The 22,977-nt window shown below is 38.0% G+C and overlaps 1 pseudogene; it reads left to right on the top strand.

The window, feature by feature from the left end:
* The first annotated feature begins 3,166 nt into the window (after positions 1–3,166).
* Positions 3,167–22,636, top strand: LOC121262078 (annotated as a pseudogene).
* Positions 22,637–22,977: the final 341 nt, after the last annotated feature.

The following is a 22,977-nucleotide window of genomic DNA, read 5'->3' on the forward strand; positions in this document are numbered from 1 at the left end:
TTTAATCGGGCTCTACTTGGGAAGTGGTTATGGAGGTATAATATGGAACTAGAAACCCTATGGAAACTGGTGGTTGATTGCAAATATGGAAACTTGTGGGGTGGCTGGTGTACTTAAGAGGAAAGTGGGACCAATGCTGTAGGGGTGTGAAAGCACATTAGGTGTGGGTGGGGAGATTTTTATAGCCATTCTAAATTAGTGTTGGGGGAAGGGGGGGGGGGGGGGGGGGGGGGGGGGGGGGGGGGGGGGAGAAGGGCCCGAATCAAGTTTTGGAGGGACATATAGTGCGAGAATGAGGCCCTAAAGGATTTATTTCCAGCTGTTTTTCGAGTGACTCATAATCAAGAAGTTTTAGTAGTGGACCTCATGTTTCGATCAGGGGACCAAGTGTAGTGGAATGTCACTTTTAGTAGAGCGGCGCAAGATTGGGAAGTAGACAACTTTGAGGCTTTTTTCAGCCTATTATATTCTATAAAGCTGAATAGATAGCAAGTCGATAGGCTGTGGTGGACTCCCGCGGGTAAGGGTACTTTTTCGGTTCGTTCCTATTACAAGTCCCTTACCCATGCATCAAATATTCAGTTCCCATGGAGGAAACTTTGGAGGAATAAGGCGCCTCTGAAAGCGGTCTTCTTTACATGGACAACAAATTTGGGGAAGATCATGACTATTGACAACTTGAGGAAGCGCTAGATAGATATACTAAACTAGTGTTGCATGTGCAAGAGATCCAGCGAGACAGTGGAACATCATTACATTGTGAGACAACTAGAACCTTGTGGATTGAAGTGTTTAGCCGAGTAGAGTTATCATTTGTAATGCCTTCAACTATGGTAGATCTATTGGCTAGTTGGATACTTCTGAGAGGATTCCCACAAATCAAGGTTGTGTGGAAGATGATCCTCGATCTGCATTATATGGTGTATATGGCAAGAGCGCAACGATCAGACTTTCGGAAATAAAGAGCAATCACCAGAGGAACTTCAAACTTTATTTTTCCATACTTTATTTCTATGGGCCATAGCTTTAAACTTTAATGGCCTAAATTTTCATAATTTTCTAGTTTCCAACACTTCAATAGATCTTATCTCTTATATACCATCTTGTATACTTGGGCTTTGCATATCTCTATTAATAATATTGTTGTTTACTTATAAAAAGAAAAACACCATCCCCCTATTCATATCCATACTTCCCATCAATAATCTCTCTACATTGAATTTCCTTACATTTGATACCTCCACAACCACTTTCCTAATAATGCTTTATTGAAAATACTCAAATTTTGCACTCTCAAACCACCATTCACAATTGGACAGCTCACCATTTGCCCTCACAAGATGAAATTTATTCTCCTCCCCATGCTACCCCACAAAAATTCTTTAAATAATTTTTCAATCCAGTTTGCCACACCCACTAATAATGGGAATAAAGAAAGATAATATGTAAGAAAATTGGAAATTGTGCTTTTGATATGGGTTAATTTCCCCTCTTTTGATAGATAAAACCGCTTCCAATCCGACAATCTTTTCTCAACCTTCTCTACAACTTCTTCCCAAATAATCTTTGGTTTGAAGGATACTCCCAAGGGAAGTCCAAGATATTTCATAGGAAGAGAAACAACTTTGCAACCCAACAAATTTACAAAGATTTTAATATTCCTCACTTCCCCCATCGGTATCAATTTTGACTTTCCCAAATTCACCTTAAGGCTCAAGACAGCTTCAAAACACAATAATACAACCTTTAAATCTTGAATCTGTCCACTGTCAGCATAAAAAAAAAAAAGAGTATTATCCGCAAATAATATGTCGAAATTGAAATAACACCGTTACTATTGTTTCCCACCGCAAAACCAAAAACTCCCTAACGAAGCCTCTACCATGCGATTCAACTCCTCCTTAATAGTAATAAAAAGAAAATGAAATAACGAATCCCCTTATCTCAAACCTTTTAAAGTCTGAAGGGTGTAAATTAAAATAAAAAATCCACTTTCTCCTTACATTAATAAAGCTAAGTTATCACTAAGATTTCGTTTCTCCTTGCATTAATATCTCAGAAGTTTTGGCAGTTTAATCTCGGGTAACACCATTTTTCATCACTAATAAAATCTTCATCATACTTAAAAATATATATAAATATATCTTTGAATACTTTTTTTTTTTCTTGAATGATTGCTGCTTTCTAATTTTTTATTCCAGGGTTACCTGTTGATGCATTTAGTAAAACATTTGCTATGCTTTTTATGTTTACCTGCCAATGCATTTATTACGTTTCTCTTCCTGATCGCAGGTTTAAGCAGTATGTTGACTATGCTCTAGATGTTCCAATGTACTTTGTTTATCGAAAAAAGAAATATATCGACTGTACTGGAATGACTTTCCGGGTTTCCATCTATCCTTTAAATCTTGTAACTCAAGGCTGTTTTAGCCATTCCCCCTTCTTTTTTTTTTTTTTTGTAATTCAATTTCACTTGACCATTAAACTTGATTTGAACCCATTTATTTGTAGTAATAAATAATATTTTTTCTGTTAGTTGTTTTGCAGGACTTTATGGCTGGAAAACTTCCTAGCGCTAGCTCCAGGTGAATTGCCAACACTCAATGATTGGGAGAATCATTTGACAACAATATTTCCAGAGGTTCTACATGCATTTCTTATCTACTTTCTGAATTTGCTTCATTTTCAAATGTTTTCACCGCATTTATACTGAAGTTTACTTCCTTTCTTCAGGTCATGAGGCGGGAGAGGTACTTGGAGATGAGGGGTGCTGATGGAGGAGGTTATGTGCTTTGCCTGCATTTTGGGTAGTTGACCTCTTTGACTGTTTTACATAACTAGCCTGTTTCTAATTGGTTGTATTATATAATTTGCCTGTTTCTAATCCTTTATTACATGTGTGTATCAGCTTTCTTAGTGTAATCTCATTGCTTCATTTTTGGCACAAAACTTCTGATTCTTATATTATTGTCTAAGAACGATTAAACACAAACCATCTCAGCTGAGTTGTACGACTTGTTTTATCTGTGTATCCAAACGGTTAAAACCATGTTTTTAACTCATCTTATCTTATTTCTACACTGTACATATTTATCCAAACAATTCGAAAACCTCCTTCTGACACTCATATTTAATCAGCCAGTTCAGCGATTTGAACCAGGTTCAAATGGGAGCCGAACCGGTCGATATCGATTTTCTCTATTTGCTGACGCATGTCGATCGGTTCTCCATCGGTTTCTGCCGGTTCCGTGCTCCGGTGGTCGGTCTGATCGGTTTCCGGTTAGTTTGGACGATTATTGTACAGCCTTAATCACAACTCATCTCACTATCTAAATATATTTTTTTACAAACGATCTCATCTCATTTTAACTAAAAAATCTCATATCTATTTAAAATATCTCATTTTATCTAATTTGAACTGCATAATCAAACGAGGCCTAAAATTATTAACTTACCATGATTGTAGAGAAGTGATTTTGAATTTGTACCCTAACTACACACGCTATCCCAATGTCAATTAAAAATTTCATATACTAGATCTACTTATAAAGAAGAGTTCGAATACACCCATGAAGGTGAGTTTAAAATATAAATTAAATGATTAATTTCACAATTTTTTCCTTTAGTTTAAGCTTTACTTTTGGGATTTAATAATCTTTATAAAAATCCCACTTTGCCCATCCTCGCAATTTCAGCCCAAATACAGTTAAATGTTAGCTTCCCCTGTCTCTGACATGTTTACATTGTATTACAAACTTAGGATTCGTTTGGTTGATCAACTTTTTTTAATTTATTATTATAATTTTTTTAAATTTTAATAAATAATTTAATTTTTTTAAATTTTAAAATAATAATATTATTAAAAAATAATATTTTAATAATATTTTATTATCTCAACTCAATTCAATTCAACTCACTTCAATATCTAAACACAATTTTAATATATTTGAGCAATGTCAGTTTACAATTTTATTTTGCTTATAAAAAATCCAAACTTATTATTTCTAGGAACATCCGTACGTTCATTGTGATTTCCTACCAAATGTCAGGTAGGTATATTCATTATGAGCAATGATGAGACTTCACTGCAAAAAGTTGTAGACATAACAGCCGATTGGACTGCAGAAGAAAGACACAGCTGCTGAGGGATAAGGTATTAAAAATAAACGTCAATATTTTTTCTCTCCCTCAAAAAAAAAGCCACAATCCGTTATGGTGCTTGATGGTCTATTTCCTGTTCTCCATTTCCTCAACAACGTAAATTTCTTGTGCTGGAAATGATAAGAAGTTTGCATGGTTGGCTAGAAGAGAAACACCCTATATATAGAGTGGTTGACGTTACTGGTTATAGATGTAAAAATTTAGTTATAATTAGACGATTAAGTTGATAAGTTTGTATAAGATTAAATGATTAAAATGATAGAGTTTAATCCTATCATTAAGTTAATAATTTTAGATGAATATAAATTATTTAATGACTTTATCTATAATAATATTAAATTTATCTAAAAGGTATTAGAGATTGTTTAAATAAGTTATAAGTAGAAAAATCGAGTCTCAATAAATCTGTACTTATCCAGAAAAGATGTTGATCTGAAATCTGTTACTGCAGTGAAGAGTTATTGCGAAATGTCAGCATTCCGCTAGGAGACGACTTCGTGACCGTTAGCAGAGTCCTATTACAGATCAAACTTCCATAAAATTTGTTCCATCAGCAGAATCCTACCACAATTGGAATTAATTTTCAGATTGTTTATTTAAGGGATCTTATTGGTTAGGATTAGTAGAGATTTAGATTTACATATTTTCTAGATCACTTTTTAGTGTATATTTTGGTGAGAAAATTTCTTGCAGAATTTTCATAATATTTCTCTCAGAAAGTGGTACTTGAGAGTGGTACTTGAGTGTAAGAAAATTCTCTTGAGAATTCTCTCAGAGGATCTAGCTGCTACTATGGTAGGAGACAAATGAGTCATTTGTCTAGTCAAGTAAGAGTGTCAATTGACAAAGGTTTTGTAATTGTACTTTACTTGTAATTGATTTTCAAATAATAAAATTGATTTTTTTGGGTTTGGTTACCCCGTATGGTTTTACCTTTAAAGAGTTCTTTAAAGGGTTTCCTTTCGATACTAATCATGGTATTACACACTTCGTTAATTTATTTATTTGATTGTTTATCAAATTAATTGCATGTTTGACGACTAATCAATTTGTTGAGTGAATTGGTAGATAATTCTGCTGCGTTACAGGAGTACTAGGGTAATTTCAATTGGCATTAGAGCGTGGTTCGCTCATTCGAGTGTGATCATTGTCTCTGTAGATCATGTCGTCGTCATTATATGTACCGTTACACTTTGATGAGGAAAACTATACTTATTGGAAAGTTCGTATAAGGGTTTTCCTAAAGTCTTTGGATAAACATGTATGTGACATTAATTGATAGGACTACTTGCATATTCTTGCATTCCTTGCATTTCATTTTATTAGTTTAGGACATGCATTTTATTTTTCTATTTTTAATTTATATTTCTGGTTTCAGTTTTTAAATAAGAAAAATAATATAAAAAATTTTCTAATTTGTTTCTAATTTTTTGTGAAGTGCATGCTTGATATGTCAAAGTTTTGAGCACGTGTTCTTACAAAATAAATTTTTGAACTTATGCATCTCTTTACTCTGTGCAATTTACTTTGTGCATACTAACCCTATGGATCATATTGACAAAGTTTATTTACAAGTACTGTGAGGAACTTATATGTATGTTCATTATAATTAAATTCTATATTTATTATCGAGATACTCACCATAGAGAGAGTCATGCCTTGAATTGACTAATACTAGTTGAACCTAATATAATAATAAAGAGATATTCCATTACCAAACACAAATAGTTGATTCCTTTAGAAAGAGTTGGTGTTCTATCATTGCGGAAAAAGACAAACACTATACACAGATCTATCTTTTAAAGTCCTTATAGAAAGAATCGTGATTCAAATCATTGTGGAAAAAGATGAGCAACAAAAATGGACATGAAATGGGTTGTGCAAAGTAGTATTTGGAGGAGATACTCATGTATTTAGGCTCTAGTATAAAGTTTGACTTTTGAACTAAGTGACAAACTCTTGAGAGCATCTATAAGAAGAAAATATTCTTGAATGATATTATCTAAAATATATTGAAGATAAAAAGAAATAAAGAGTTATTTTTCTATATAAGTTTGCTCACTCACACACTCACATGAATTTTGACATTGATGATCTTATGAGGTGTGAACATCCATGGTGATTGTTACAAATAAGAGGGTGTGCTCTATTGAATTTTTTTTTTTTTGTGAGTGATAGTATGTTTAAACTAAGATGTATTTAGGCACGTTATTTGCCTCATAGTTTATACATAATTAACAAGAAAAAAATGGATTATTTTTATGTTTAGTATTTTTTATTATTGTTTTTCTTTTATAAAAAATGAGTAAAGTAATAAAAATATAAAATATTATTGAAGGTTGGGTGGATATTGGGTAGTGATATAAATCTGGGTGATATTAGTTTGACTAAGTCTCAGTAGGACACTGATGTATATCCATGTTGAGTCCCAGAGAGACCCCCTAGTGCATGTCTCGCACGACCCTTAGTCACTTAAGTGACTTAAAGTGATTTCGGTCACTACAAATGCTCCCAGTGCCCTAATGATACCCATCTAAACACACGGCACCTCGCATAAGTGTGCCCTAACACTCCTCTTCGCATCCTCATCTCATACGATCTACTTGAGAGAAATACTCAGTTCTGAGTTTCTTGCCTAAAAGAGTCATCATCACGGTAAGATTTTGAATTTATTCAAATCATACATTCTATCTCTCAAGTTCTAGGTTCTATATAAATATATATATATATATGGGACTGCGTTGATGATTTGTGTTACGAGTTGTTTGGTTGAGTGTCTGCTTGAACTTTTGATCTCTTTGGATTACATTAATCATGTATAAAAGGCTCAATTTTGGTGGATTCCTGCATTCCACTTCTCTAATTTAAACTAATGCCCACCAAGTATTTGTTTTTATGTCTCAACCAAGCTACTTCATTCATTTTGTCGTGATTTTATTTGCATTCATGCTCATACATCAGGTGCATTTAATCTATGAAAAGTTGAGACATATGAGAGTTGTTCATCATGTCTTTTTTAGTGTCTTCATCTCGGCTCACATAAGTGGTATTCATTATCTTATGAGTCTTGTCAGATTAGTGACAAAAAGGAGGAGATTTAAATGTGTTGTTGAGGGGGAGTTGAACGAGCTGAGGGAGAGTTGAATAAGTAAGTGAAATAAGTGTATTGCTAAAAGAAAAAAGGGGAGAGATTGAGGGAGAGCAGCATAATATTGAGGGGGAGAACTATATACTTGAGGGAGCAGTAAAATATTATGGGAAGTACTAAGTACTGAATATGGTTATTAATGATGACTAGAACACTATTTTAGTAGGTTTAGATTACGTCTAACCTTTGATTTTGTTGAGACGAATTTCAAAGAATGTTTTATGTCATTTTTTCTCATTATTGTATTAAGATTTTCTTCACGAGATCTTGGTCTGCTAGTTGTGTTTGTCTCAGGTACACTTTACATTCATTAAGTTGGTTTTGTTACCAATCCGCCAAAGGGGGAGATTGTAGATGTAAAACATTCCTTAAGTTGACTTTGTCACATGTAATACCCTGCTCATTCTTTCTTACACACGCTTCTTCTTTCTGACGTAAGTTCCCCCTTTATGACGTAAGCAAATTCCGAGGGCAGAGATTATGTGAATTGTCTGCCCTTTCTATCTAGCGACTGCGAGTCTCGTCATGCGTGCCGAACCCCGATGACGTGTTTTAAAAGATATTATGTGACTTTTAAGGCATGCCCAATGTTTTAAATGTAATGGAAATATTTAGAAGGAATATTTCCAGTGTTATTGAACTAAGTTTGATTTTAAATACGACAATTATAATATTCTTGAAGAGCTCCAAAAATATTATAACTGTCGGAAATCATGTTAACATTATTATTAAAATGATTCTAGTTATTTAAAATATTATGAGATTTAAATTATGTTGAAAGCTTTAATTAATTAAATGGTTTTAATCCTTTTAAATATATTAAATAAGACTTCATCATTTATTAATGATGAAGAATATTATTTTATAAACTAAAGTTAGTTAAATAATATTCTACCTTAATTCTTCTAAGTGCTTTTAATTAAGTTAATGTTTACGTATTTTCAAATCAGTGTTTTAATATCTCATCATTAGATCGTTTTGAGGATCCCCCAGACGAAGAGACTGGATTAAATACCCAAACCCCTCTTCCTTCTCCCTCACTTTTCCCCCAGCTCTCTCTCTCTCCTCCCTCTCTCCTTCAGCTTACGCAGCATGCGACTCCTCTCTTCTGCTCGATTCTTCTACTGCACAGCCCGACGCCGCCATGCGCCGGTGAGCCTCACCTCCACCACCATTGACACCACCTCACTCCGGTGAGCTTACCACCACCGATCTCCCCCTCTCACGCTCCCTCTCTCTCTCCGCTAGCCGTGCAATGCCCGAACGGGCTTAGTGCTTACTATGCCGCAGTGTGCCTTCCTCAGGCGCCACCACCTCCACAACAGCTTCCCCTCCCACCGGCCATCATCCTCCACCGAATCTGGCCTCCACCGTGCCGCCCTCCCTCTCTCCTTGCGCCGCTGTACCCGGCCACCCACGGGCACCAAGCACCGGCATGAACTTCCCCTTCCCTCCTCCTTCCTCTTCCACATGACCCATGGCCAGTAGCCCCCTCCTTCATCTCACGGTTTCTCCCTCTCTCATGCACGAGTTTCACACCCTCCACCGCCGTGCGCTGCCACCCACAACATGTAACCACCATCTTCAGCCTCCTCAAGCCACTATCGATCCATCCCACCCACCCACATTCCCGATCTGCCACCCATGCATGCACATTCTCTTTCACTCTCCCACGACTTCTCCTCCACCGTGCGGCCAGATCCGCCGCAGTGAGTCACTGTGCCACCACCTCCGAGCCTCCACGGCTCCACCAACAACTCCTTTAGCTGAACCCTATGTCCAAACCACCACTTTATGTAGTGGGTAACCACTGCACGTGATGGACAACCACTGCGCGTGGATGACCGCCACTGTACATGGCTAGATCCGCCGTGTTACGCTCCTTGCTACCATCACAAGGCCACCACGAGCACTTCCAAGACCACACTTAGCTATCCAAACGCCCAAACAGTCACCATACGTGGGTTAGCCGCCACGTATGACCCTTCCTACATCATCGGTTGTGACGATCAGGGAGCAATGCACGGGTTATCCCGTCGATGGTATAACCCTCTATCTCTCGATTATGAATGTTAGATGTTGATTAGTTGATTAGATTGTGGATTGTGCTGTTGGTAATTGTGGAGTTCGCTGTATTGTGATGTGTTGTGTAGTGAAGTGTTGGGCGTTCTGTGTAGTGAAGCGTTGGGCATTCTATGTAGTGAAGTGTTGGGCATATCGGTGTAGTGCATTGTGAAGTGTGGAGCATAGTTGGGAATTGTGCTGTGCAGTGTTGTGGACTGTGCAGTGTAGTATGGTTGTGGAGTATGTGCTGTATTGGTGACGTGGCATGTGGAGTGGGAACAGTACATGCTGAGTGTACTCTGTGTGTGGCGTAGTGTGGGATAATGAGAGTATATGTAGAATATACTCTCCTGGCGTATTGTGGAATGAGAATAATACACGTAGAGTGTACTCTGTATGGCGTGGTGTGTGAATGGAGTACATGTGAAGTGTACTCTATGTGGTAGAGTGACGCACCATATGGCGGGTATGCCATCATGGTGATGTGGCGTGGCGTATATGAAGAGAGTACACGAGAAGTGTACTCTATGTGGTGGAGAGATGCACCATATAGCGAGTATGCCATAATGGTGATAGGTCGTAGTGTGTATGAAGGGAGTACATGAGAAGTGTACTCCATATGGTGGAGTGATGCACCGTATGGCGGGTATGCCATAATGATGATAGGTTGTAGCGTGTGAAAAAGGAGTATATGCAGAGTGTATTCCATATAGTGGAGCAATGCACCATATGGCGGGTACGACGTAGTAGTGATGTGGCGTAGTGTGGAATAAGGAGAGTATATGTAGAATATACCCTCCGGGGGTATTGTGGAATGGGAAGAGTACACGTGGAGTGTACTCTGTGTGGCATGGCGTGTATGAAGAAAGTACATGTGGAGTGTACTCTATGTGGTGGAGTGATGCACCATATGGCGGGTATGTCATAATGGTGATGTGGCGTAACGTGTGTGAAGAGAATACACGTGGAGTGTACTCTATGTGGTGGAGTGATGCACCATATGGCGAGTACGCCATAGTGGTGATGTGGCGTATGTGAAGGGAGTATACGCCCAGTGTATTCCATGTGGTGGAGTGACGCACCATATGGCGGGTATGCTATAATGGTGATGTGACGTAGTGTGGGATAATGAGAGTATATGTAGAATATATTTTTCTGGCAAATTGTGGAATGGGAAGAGTATACGTAGAGTGCACTCTGTATGCCGTGGTGTGTGAATGGAGTACACGTGAAGTGTACTCCATGTGGTGGAGTGACGCACCATATGGCGGGTATGCCATAATGGTGATGGGTCGTAGTGTGTATGAAGAGAGTACATGAGAAGTGTACTCTATGTGGTGGAGAGATGCACCATATGGCCAATGGGAGTACACGAGAAGGTACTCCATGTAGTGTAGCAATGCACCATGTGGTGCATATGCCATGATGGTGATGGGTCGTAGCGTGTGAAAAATGAGTATACGTGGAGTGTACTCCACGAGGTAGCGACACTTCGTGTGGAGTGTCGCAGAGATAAGGATGGTTGTGTGATTGATGGAAGTGGAACATGGTGAATAGTGTCGGGAATTGGGGAACAATGTCCCGAAGTAGTTATGGTGCAGCCTGTAGTCTGAGGTGACAAGTGCCACCATGATTATGACTAGGAGTATGCGTGAAGTAGCAGAACAAGTATAAGGGAATGCAGCGGAGGCATGACTGGGCAACGTCACGAAGTGACATGGTTACTGACAATCATGCTTATGATGGGTGAGGAGTTAGTGTAGAAATGATGTAGCAGGATCGTGACGAGATGTCACGATGTAATAGGAGTACGTGAGGAACCGTACTCGTGATGAGTTAAGGGTTGATGTAAGAATGACGTAGCGGGATGTCAGGTGATGTGACAAGGTCATGGTGTAGTTGGAGTGTAGTCTCAAGCTATATGATGTGACATAAGGCGTAGTGATGAATGGAGTCTTATCATATTAAGTGTTGGGATGAACTGTCAAAAGAGACGGATAGCATGAAGAGTCATGCTAGCCAAGTTAAGAGAAGGTTGGTATTGAAGTATGACCCTTGTCCCTACGAGCAGGTGATCAACATGTCATATGTTGATCTTAGGTGATAAGGGGATAAGGTACATGTGTAATCTGGTTTGAGACATGTACCGGACGGATTCACTATATGTAATGGGTAATCTGTCCTGAGTACAGTTATACAGTGCTTAATCCTCAGAGTTAGCTTAGAGCCATGTGGCTTGTATGGATGGGAATGAAGATTTAGTGTGGGCCAAGGTGCATGAAGGTAGTGACGAGTGTATTGTTAGGATTGGGATGCATGATTCCATCGGTCGGAATCATGCGTCGAATGTGGTTAGTAAGAAGAGTAAAACTAAGGTCTTAGTGTCTTAATCCTAAGGTGAATCATGGGTTCACTTTAGTGGATGAGCACTCGAGGCAAGACCTTAAGTTGGAAGATGTGGTGACCGTAATGGTCCCCGAAGGGTTTAAGATAGTTAAGGGCTCGTAAGAGCATGTGATAGAAGGAGAGTGTTCCAAGTGATGTGTAGTTCTATTTCTAGTTTAAGTTGATTATGCATTAGATAGAGAATGACGTTAAGGTTATGTGTATGCATGTAGGTTGCCATCTAACACGCACATGAATGGACTGCATGATATGCAAGTAGCATGCAGTGCAGGTAAGTGTTACGTTCATACTCTTCTAGAGTCTTCTTAAAAAAATATAAAGAACCAAAAAGGAAACGATTTTCCTCACGATACCTTACGAAAAGACACGAAAGACGTTTTACGAAAGAAAATGCTAAGTGGTCAAAGGTATACGTATGTACGGCCCTCCTTGGCAGCCCCTTTTTACGCAATGAAAGTATTAATTGTACGCATGTGAATGGATGACTATACGATGTATCTATTGTATGTATTTTCTAAGAAAATCTACGAACTGCATGAAAGGCATGAAGACAGACGCTTTTACGGATCCTACGAATCGACGCTTTCACGAGCGCCATGAGGTGATGCTCATGGATGTCGTGAAAGACGACGTTTAAAGTGACTCTTATGGATGCCACGAAAGCCGAAGTTTAAGTTCATGTATGTTTTAAAATGATGTTTTCTACGAACGGACTGTTAACGATGTTTTCTCATGAAAAGAAATGTTTTCTCATGAAAATGAATGTTTTCTCATGAACTGAATCTTAAATAAAAAGAAAGAACTGAATGAAAGCTCCAGCTCTTTAAAGCTGGCATGAATGAATGAAAAGCAAAGAAAATAGATGAAAGCTTGAAATGTATGAAGACACGTAACGGTCACATGAATGAATGAAAGGGTACTAATGAATGGGTAGATTGCAATGCTGGGTAAGTAGTACTGAAAGTGCATCCAGTGCTGCTCCCTATGAAAGGGATTCCCAACCCGTGGCCATGGGTGGAGTTCGGGTCCAAAAGAAGACCGCCAACCCCAACACACGGGGCATAACAGTGTATACTGGCCTATGAAAGTGATAAGAAAGAATGTATATATGTATGTACGCATGAAACGCACGAAACGCACGAACGCATGAACCTTTTAGAAATGAAGGCACTGACGGGGGAAATGTTTTACGAAAAGAAAGTCACTTTTGAAAGAAAAACTTCGTCCAGTGATGTTTTCGAATGAACGCACGTATGTAAGAATGCACCACATTTTTGCAGAAATGAAGACACTGACAGGGGACACGTTTTAAGAAAAGAAAGTCCATCTTTCAAAAGAAAATCCCGTCCAGTGAAGTTTTCATATGCACGCACACACACGTACGTATAGTATGTATGAATGATGAATGCATGAATGAAAATCTATGTTGTTATATTTTAACTGTATGAAGTAATGCTTACGAGTCATCGACTCATTTTAGTTTTTATGCATGTCCCTCTCCCTCACAGGAACTGAGTGAAAAGGACGGACATGGCCCATGGGGAAGAGTATGAAAGTCTAGGTACGAGTTTTAATCGTACAAGGGACTCTTTTATTGTAAGATTAATGTTTTTCACTGTAAACCTCTTTTATTCTAAAAGCACATTTTTATGTCATAAATATAGAGTCTTGCACCCTGGGTATGCAAGTAAAAAGTTTTAAATCGAATTGTAATTCCCATCGTCTTTTATAAAAATATTTTATAAAAAGTCTTACCACAAGGACGGACGTTACATTACAAATCTGTCAAATGGGAAGATTGTAGATGTAAAAGTTTGGCTATGATTAGATGACTAAGTTGATAAGTTTGTATAAGATTAGGTGACTAAAATGATAAAATCTATCCTATCATTAAGTTGGTAATTTTGGATGAATGTAAATTATTTAATGATTTTATCTATAACAATATTAAGTTTATTTAAGAGGTATTAGAGGTTTTTTAGATAAGTCATAAGTGGAAAAATCGATTACCAATGAATCTGCACCTATCCAAAGAATAGGTTGATCTGAAATCTGTTACTGCAGTGAAGAGTTATCGCGAAATGTCAGCATTCCATTAGGAGACGACTTCGTGACCGTTAGCAGAGTCTTACTGCAGATCAAACTCCTATCAGATTTGTTACATCAGCAGAATCATACTGCATTTGAAATTGATTTTCAGATTGTTTATTTAAGGGATCCTATTGGTTAGAATCATTAGAGATTTAGATCTGTATATTTTCTAGAGCAATTTCCAGTGCATATTTTGGTGAGAAACTTTATTGGAGAATTTTCATACTGTTTCTCTCATAGAGTAGTACTTGAGTGTGAGAAAATTTTCTTGAGAATTTTCTAGTGTTTTATCTCTCTTTCTGAGTGTGTGCATACTCGTTGTCGGAGTTGAGGTGATCGAGTTCAGCCACTGAAGTTTCAGGAGTAAAGCCAATGTTTGAAGATCGTCAGAGGTTCTGGCTGGTAAAAGACAAATGGGTCATTTGTCTGGTCAAGTAAGAGTATCAATTGACAAAAGTTTTGTAATTGTACTTTACTTGTAATTGATTATCACATAATAAAATTGATTTTTCTGAGTTTGGCTGCCTGTAAGGTTTTACCTTTAAATAATTTTTTAAAGGGTTTCCCTTCGATATCAATCTTGGTGTTACGTACTTCGTTTATTTTATGTATTTGATTGTTTATCAAATTAATTGCATATTTGACGACTAACCAATTTGTTGAGTGAATTGGTAGATATTCCCGCTGCATTACAGGGATACTTCGATAATTTCACTAGTGATTCAAGATTGGGTTGAAAATGCTCTTGCCCTGCCTCATGCTTTTATATACTTCGCGTTTCTTGGTATCGGCCTTCCAAGGGATGAAAATTATAGATGCTAACATAGTAAGTCGAATATTTCCTTATCTTCGAAGTAGTTAATAAGGTTGTGAGGAATTTTATTTTTTTGTCTAAAGTCCTCTGATTATGGTTTAGTGGCTCTGGATTTATTTGTATAGTTTTATTTTGTTTTTCAGTTATTTGTTTTTTTTTCTTACACATGGGTTTGGTCTTGTTGCATATTTGTTGACCCTCAAGTGTCTGGCTATTTTCACGGTATTCCTTTGTCATAAGTGAGAGTTTATTAATAAAATTAGATACCGTCATCTTATAAAAAAAAAAGTTAAATATTTATAACCTAATATATAAAATTTTCATCCATAGTTAGAACGATATGATAAATTGTATCCTATTCTATTATTGTGTTCTATGAAATTCTATGCCAATTACATCTTTTTCTGGTGTTAAGATGGCATCCTAGCTAATTGCAAAATCTACTCAGTAGGTTCCAAAGACTGGGGGTTAAAGACACCTTTTCGGGATGGGTTGCTGAGGCATGTTGTTGTACAGTTGGCTAAGGTATGTAAGAATTTCTTTCTTTTTACTTGATTTTATTGTTGGAAAAAAATTATTTTATCCTCTCAATCTTACCGTCCAATTTGATTGCTTGCTAATTTTTTTTTCTTTTTTTCTTTTTTTCTTTCTACTTACTAATTAAAGAATTAATTTTAAATATATTAAGATATTTTTTTAAAATATTTAAATATATTAAAAAATAAAAAAAAATAAAAAAAGAGTAAGATTAAACGGGCTACTCGGACGGTCCGAGTCGGGCGTAGCCCGACTCTTATTGTTGTTGTAAAAGAACGTCATTCGAGGCTGCAGGATGGCTTGGAAAGAGAGGCTTCTTTTTATTAATCTTTTTTATTCTTTTTCTCTGGCATTGGGAATCATTACTTCGGAAAGGTCTAAAAGGTCATGCTCATCTCGAAAAGGTCTTAAGGTTTCTGTTCACATATTTTATTGAGGACTTCATATTTTTGTGGGAATCATTACTTTTGCTTACAAGGTATTCCAGCTGCCATTTCTTCCTTTCCAAGCCTGATAAATTCAAACATTCCAAACACTCATGAATTTTAAAAATTAATGCAATCATTAAGGGCTCATTTATTTTTAGAGATGAGATGAGATGAGTTGAGATTAAAGTTAAAAAGTTGAATAAAATATTGTTAGAATATATTTTTTAATATTATTTTTGTTTTGGGATTTGAAAAAGTTGAATTGTTTATTTTATTTTGTATAGGGATTTGAAAAAGTTGTAATGATGAAGTGAGATGAGATGAGATGAGATGGATGTTTCCTGAAAACAAACGAGGCCTAAGACTCCATTGTTACATGTAAGCAGGTTCTGTTAATACATAAATGCTACATGCAGATGCAAAAAATGTACATTTACTTTAACAGAGTGTCATTGGAATCTGTCTAAGCTTCAAAGTTTTTGTACCAAATTTTGGATGTGGTAAGTGAGGTAGGGTGAGTATATAGCAATGCCAATCTTCCTGGATTGTATTTGTGCCTGACAGGATTCCAGATTTGTCATTCACTGGGAGGAGGGACAGGGTCGGAGATGGGAACACTTTTGATATCAAAGATCGAGGAAGAATTTCCTGATAGGATGATGTTGACTTTCTCAGTGTTCCTGACGCCCAAGGTCTCTCTTTTTTTTTTATAAAAAAAAAAAAAAAAAAAGAGTTAGGTCCACATGTTCAATAGTGACCTCTCCCCAATTTTATTAATAAGAAATCCTCACTTATGGCGAAGAAATACCATATAAACAAAAAACTTATTGCTTATCAAAAGTACCTAACAATGCTAAGAAAGAATTTACATTAAAGGCCTATGAATACGACTATGTACTTCAACTACTTTAATCTGACACCTCTGTAAAATATCAACATGGGCACAAATGAGTCTTTTCTTCCTCTTCATTTTAATAGATATGTTCTTGAACTAAAAAAGAATTTGCTCCCAATAAGCTAGAATCGATGTATCTTTATCCTGCATGCGCAACCTACATCGGCGAATCCACATAGACCATATGATGAAAACCGGCATGATGCCCCTTAGATGTTCCAGTTGGGATGACTGCTTACCTTTAGAAACCCAAGTCCACAACTGATACCTCCAATTTTGCTGCTGCTCGTACTCGACCTCAAGCATATCTGATGCCTTCCTCCATAGCTTCAGCGCAAACTCCCCTTCTCCCAGTACATGGTCCATTGTTTCAATCTTAGGCTGCTCGCAGCATACACATGAAGAGCATAAGGAGATGCCCATGCGCTGAACATTTGTGTCCACACTCAACGCCCCTTGTAAACCTTTCCAGCATACAAAAGAAACTCTAAGAGGAATGACAGGATCCCAAACAAACTTTGCTCACTTGACTCCCTCATACTTGGATCAGCACAACTCCCACCCGGATTTCACAGTGACATTAGTTCCTTTCGACGGCTTCCAATACACCCTGTCATCCATCTCTATCCTGCCCAGCTTCACCTTCAAGCTAATGTGCCGAGCCTTATCTCTTCCTATCATTGCCGTGAGAACATCTTCTTTCCACTCTGTTCCATTAAGCACCTCCCACAACACCAATTTAGGTTGATGTATAGTACTTGTCTATTTGCCTAGGATGCCAAGGCCAGACCAATTTTCCCACTAGAAAGGGATTTGTGCTTCATTAATCTGCCAACTTGATTGCTCTATGATAACCGAAAAACATGATGAAATTTACTTCCACACAGGTGAGGCATTCCATTGAACCATTCATTGAAAATGATGATGTTTTTTACAGTATTTTCCTCTCATAAATTCTACCCATATAGAATTACCATATAAAACACTCCAAGCTAGCTTCAATCAGACGACCTTCTGAACCTCCCATAACTCACGAATGCCTAACCCTCCCTCTTGAACCGGTTTAGCAACCTTTTGCAAGACACCCAATGCTTTTTACGGTGCTCTTTCGTGCCTCCCCATAAAAAACTAGTGAAAATGGAGTTAAGCTTCCTAATGACCATCTTCGGAACATCCATCACTGACTTAAGATGTATAGGTAAGCTAGAGAGTACATGTCAAAGCATGACAATGCGTCCCCCAGCCGATAGAAGAATTTCTTTCTAGCCATCTAGCTTCGCCCGTACTTTATTTAACAAATCCTCAAAACAGCACACTCCAATCACAGAAGAGGCTATAGGAATGCCCAAATATTTACAAAGAAATTTTCCAAGACCATATCTAGTAATCCTTTGTAGCTTTTTTTTTACTTGCATATGAAATACGCTTAGAAAAATAAATGGCCGACTTATCCGTGTTCACCTTTTGTCCCGACCACTTTGACTAACGATCAATAACTTCCATGAGCCATTTCACCGATTTTTTATCCCCATTTAGAAAGAAAACAACATCATCAACATAAAGTAAATGGGATACCTGCGTACTCACTCTAGGAATTGAAAGATGTTTGATTTTCCAAAGATCCAGTGTCTACTTAACCATCCTTGTGAACACTTCCTCTGCTAGAATGAACAAGTAATGTAAGAGGGGATCCCCCTGCCTATCCCCTCTAGAAGATTGAAAATACCCTCGATATATTCCATTAAGCATCACGGAGAAACTACAATTCTGAACACAATTTTTAAGAAGGGCAATAAACTTATTTGAAAAACCATAAGCAAGTAAGGCCTCCTATAGAAAATTTCACACTAACCTATCATATGACTTCATCATATCTAGCTTCAACATAATATTTCCTCCCCTAGTCTTTCTGTTTAGGCTACGTAATAATTCCTGAGCCAACAAAGCATTCTAAAAAATGCTACGTCCCTTAACAAATGCACCTTGCTCTTATGAAATAATAGTAGATAATAAAGGCTGAATTCTTCCAACTAAAGTTTTTGAGAAGCACTTATAAATAACCGAACATAAACTAATTGGGCGAAAATTAGCAAACCTATTTGGCCGGTTTGTTTTAGGGATAAGGACCAAGAAAGTGGAAGTATAATATGGACCAAATGGAATGCCTGAAATAAATTATGTGGCTGCTTTGAGCGCATCTGTCCCAACAATGTCCCAGCAGGAAATAAAAAAACTAGCCCCAAATTCGTCAGCCCCGGACAACTATCCTCCGGAATTGACTTCATAGATGCTAATGTTTCGTCCATAGAAGGTGTCATGACCAGATCAAAATTATCCTCCTCCAATAAAATCGGTTGAACCAACTTACATATGTCATCTTGTGCACTATTATGCCCCTTAGATTGCAAGAGCTTCTGGAAAAATTCCACTGCACCATCATGCACGACAATTGAGGTTTGAAGCACCTGGCCATCCTGCAACTCCATATGCTCAACCCACGCCTTTCGTCTATGCTCTCTCGATATACCATGAAAGAATTTGGTATTTGCATCTCCTTCTTTTATCCATTTCACTTTAGCCTTTTGAGCTATGAAAATATCTTCTCTATGAAGCCAATCATGCAACCCCTTCTGAGCTTCTTGTAACAGTTTATCATCCTCTGCTTCACCCCACTCAAGCACATTCCCTTCCAACTGAATGATCCGATCTTCCCAACCTGAAATGTTAGCGAAAATATTCCCAAAGGACGTGCGATTCCACTCTTTTAAAGTATGCTTCAGGTGCTTCAACTTAGCAGCCAGATTCAAGAGCCCATCAAATTCTGTAGGTTCCTCCCAACTCTTGGCAACCACATCTTGAAACTGAGCAGTCCACATACGTTGGAAGAAAAAAGGCCTTGGACCATAAAACTGTCTAGCAGGTGAAATTTTTAGGTGCAATGGACAATGATCCGAGGTGCTTCTGGCCATCTTGATTACTTTCACAGTTGGGAATCTCCGTATGAATTCCTAATTAACAAGTACCCGATCTAACTTTGCCCATATTCGGCCACACCGATCTAACTTTCGCAGTCGAGAATCTCCGTACTTGACAACATTTGCATAGATACACCCTTCTGCCAAAACACCCATATTTTGCCTTCTTGATGATATTTGGTCATGAAACTAGCAAACTTCAATTTCCTTGCCCATTTCTGAATTCGACATTCCACAGCGAACGATTCCAAAATGGCCAACACATCAGGTTGCGTCTCAAAAATGTTCTTCTGTAATTGTAAAAAAGTACCCAGCCCCCAAACATTCCACACTAAAATGTTGTCTAATGTATCAAACTTGTTTGGAAGACCGAGCAATCATACTCGGAGGAACAATTATAACTCTTTTCTTCTTCTTCAACTTAACAATCGGCATCTCAGTTTCCTGATCTAACTCTACTGCTACTTTCTCTATACTTTCTACTCCTTTGGTGTCATATCCTTCTTGATATACACTATGCACATCCGCTTCCATGTTGGTATTAACGACTAATTCCACTTCAGTTACCACAGCCTGCATATTAATGTTCTCAACATCCAACCTCTTTGTCATTCCCTCCTTTACTCGGCACAACTCTGATGACTCTTCGGCTATGTACTCCCCCACACCCTGGACACTGCCATGCTGTAATTGCATTTCTCATATAGGAGTTGAACCCAACTCTGGTAAGTACGCATGCTCCCCTATTTGGTTGTTGATGCCCATGACACTCTCGTACCAGGATCACCATCTACCACCATATCAGATATTCTTTCTAATTTAGCATTTACAATTTCTTCCAACAATATCGATGCTTCTTCTTGGATATTATCAACCCCTTGTGTTTTCCTCAGGGAATCGGATATGTTTACCAACCTCGGAGCCCCTTCCACATTCATATTCATGTCACTCAGTTCTTTCTCTCCTCTTTCAATATATAACCGTGTTTCGCCATCCTACTATATCAAATTTTGATCATCCGCTGTTAAGGACGATACCATCACTCCATCCTGCCTCATGTACAAGATTGGTTGTTCAATTTCCTTTTCCTCTATTTGCTAATCTTGCACTTGGTTTGTTTTATGCACTGATTTCCACACCTGTTTATGTCTCTCAGATCTTCATTTCCACATTAGCTTGAGCATACTCTTTTTCTGATTTCCTGCATGTAACTTTTCTCTTCTACATGTATTATTCGAATGACCTTGTAGGCGGCACGTCGAGCAATATGCCGGTAATTTTCAAAGACCACTTATTGAAAATGGCTTCCCGTTTTACTAGGAGGACCAATCCAAAAGTAGCTCCTATGATCTTTAGAAATGTCCATCTCCACACACATTCTTGCACCCTCTGGCCTAGAAATGTAGGTTGTTGCATTATCTCTTTTCAGATATCTCCCATAAGGCCCTGCAAAAATCTTCAACGTAGACTCATGGAAAAAATGCGATAGTAATCCTAGTAAAAATATCCACACCGGAGCTAACGTCGATTCCTCATATTCATTGAATGAAGGAGTCCAATGGAAGATTTTATATGGGACGTTTGCAATATCCATCACTTCCCTGGACATAGCCGTGACAAAATCTGCTTCATTAGTCAGCCGAATCAAAACATTGCGGGCCTTCCTCATGGCACCGACAACTGGCATAGAGGTTACTCCCCAACGATTTTTAATGTATCCCTGAATGATATCTAGAGAAGGGCGACATCGCTAGAAAGATAACACTATCGAGAACCGAAATGGAGCCATCATTCGAGTGATCTCTTCTTTGTTGAAAATGAAACACAACTCCCCCTCAATTAGTTTTGCCTCTCGCATGGGAACCACTACCTCTGGCATAGGTAATGGATGAGATGAAACAATGTCAGCATTCGTCCTTGCTGTGACAGGCAACGACCCAGAAGCCGCCATCGTGGCCAATAAAATACCAACCCTAACAAAACGACAAAAAACCTAGTCACCCAAGGTCTCTGATACTGTGGTTGAGCCCTACAGTGCAACCCTCTTTGTGCACCAACTTGTTGAAAATGCTGATGAGTGTATGGTCCTTGACAATGAAGCTCTCTATGATATTTGTTTTCGAACCCTCAAGCTCACAAATCCAAGCTGTAAGTACAAACTTACTGTTATTTCTATATACGTATTTGTTAATTACCCTAAGCAATACCACGATGTTAACTATCTGTTGTGTACATGTTTGTGTCCCAGTTGGTGATCTCAACCATCTGATCTCAACAATCGTGAGTGGAGTAACATGTTGCCTCTGTTTCCCTGGTCAACTCAATTCTAATCTTCACAAACTAGCTGTCAACTTGATCCCCTTCCCACGCCTCCACTTCTTCATGGTTGGTTTTGCACCCTTAACTTCCCATGGCTCCCAACATCACCGTACACTCACTATCCCTGAACTCACTCAACAAATGTGGGATGCCAAAAACATGATGTGTGCCGCTGATCCACGCCGTGACAGGTACCTAATAGCCTCAGCTATGTTCTGTGGCAAAATGAGCACCAAGGAAGTTGATGAGCAGATGATGAATGTACAAAACAACAACTCCTTGTACTTTGTTGACTGGATACTTAATAATGTTAAATCATGTGTTTGTGGCATTCCACCAACTGGGTTAACCATGTCTTCTATGTTCATGGGAAATTCCACCTCGATTCAAGAAATGTTTAGGTGAAAGGCATTCTTGCATTGGTACACTGGGGAGGGGATGGATGAGATGGAGTTTACAGAGGCTGAAAGTAACATGAATGATTTGGTTTCAGAGTATCAACAATATCAAGAGGCAGCTATAGAGGAGGAGTATGATGAGGAGGCGACGGTGGAGAATTAAGGGGCATGTACTCTTTTGGGCATGGTCATGACTCGTGTTTTAGAATGTTATGTTTGTGCTGTGGTTGTGAAGAAGGGTTCATTATTGATGAGATCGGCTTTCATCTGTTCATGTTTTTGAATTTTTGATTGGCATAATTTATGTAACCTTGAATTGTGAAGAGACCAATAAGAGAAAATAATCATGTAATGAGAGTATGAGGTTTGGAAGAATGTGAATATTTTAATCGTATTTTTATTTATACGCTCACGAGATCAATGTGACCAAGCCCTCTCGATCATAATGCAGAGAAGTAAAATCAGATAATGAAAAAAGTTCACATCCCTGAATGATTTTTATCCTCTTTTTTATGTTTTTATTCTAGAATTGTTGATTAAATTTTGTAGCAACTACAAAACCTGTTAAAATAAGAGAGGAATTGGAATATAGAGCTCAAGTATAACTTCTTGCATTGTCACTGTTCCCATAAATTTGTAGATTACAACACCGCATATCACTCAAACAAGAGCAACTCAAAAAGAGTTGAAAGACACCTAAAATATTTGCATTAAGGTTGAGAATTAAGAAGGTTACAAGTA

Source organism: Juglans microcarpa x Juglans regia, chromosome 4S (genome assembly GCF_004785595.1).
Source record: "Juglans microcarpa x Juglans regia isolate MS1-56 chromosome 4S, Jm3101_v1.0, whole genome shotgun sequence".
NCBI classification, from domain to species: domain Eukaryota; kingdom Viridiplantae; phylum Streptophyta; class Magnoliopsida; order Fagales; family Juglandaceae; genus Juglans; species Juglans microcarpa x Juglans regia.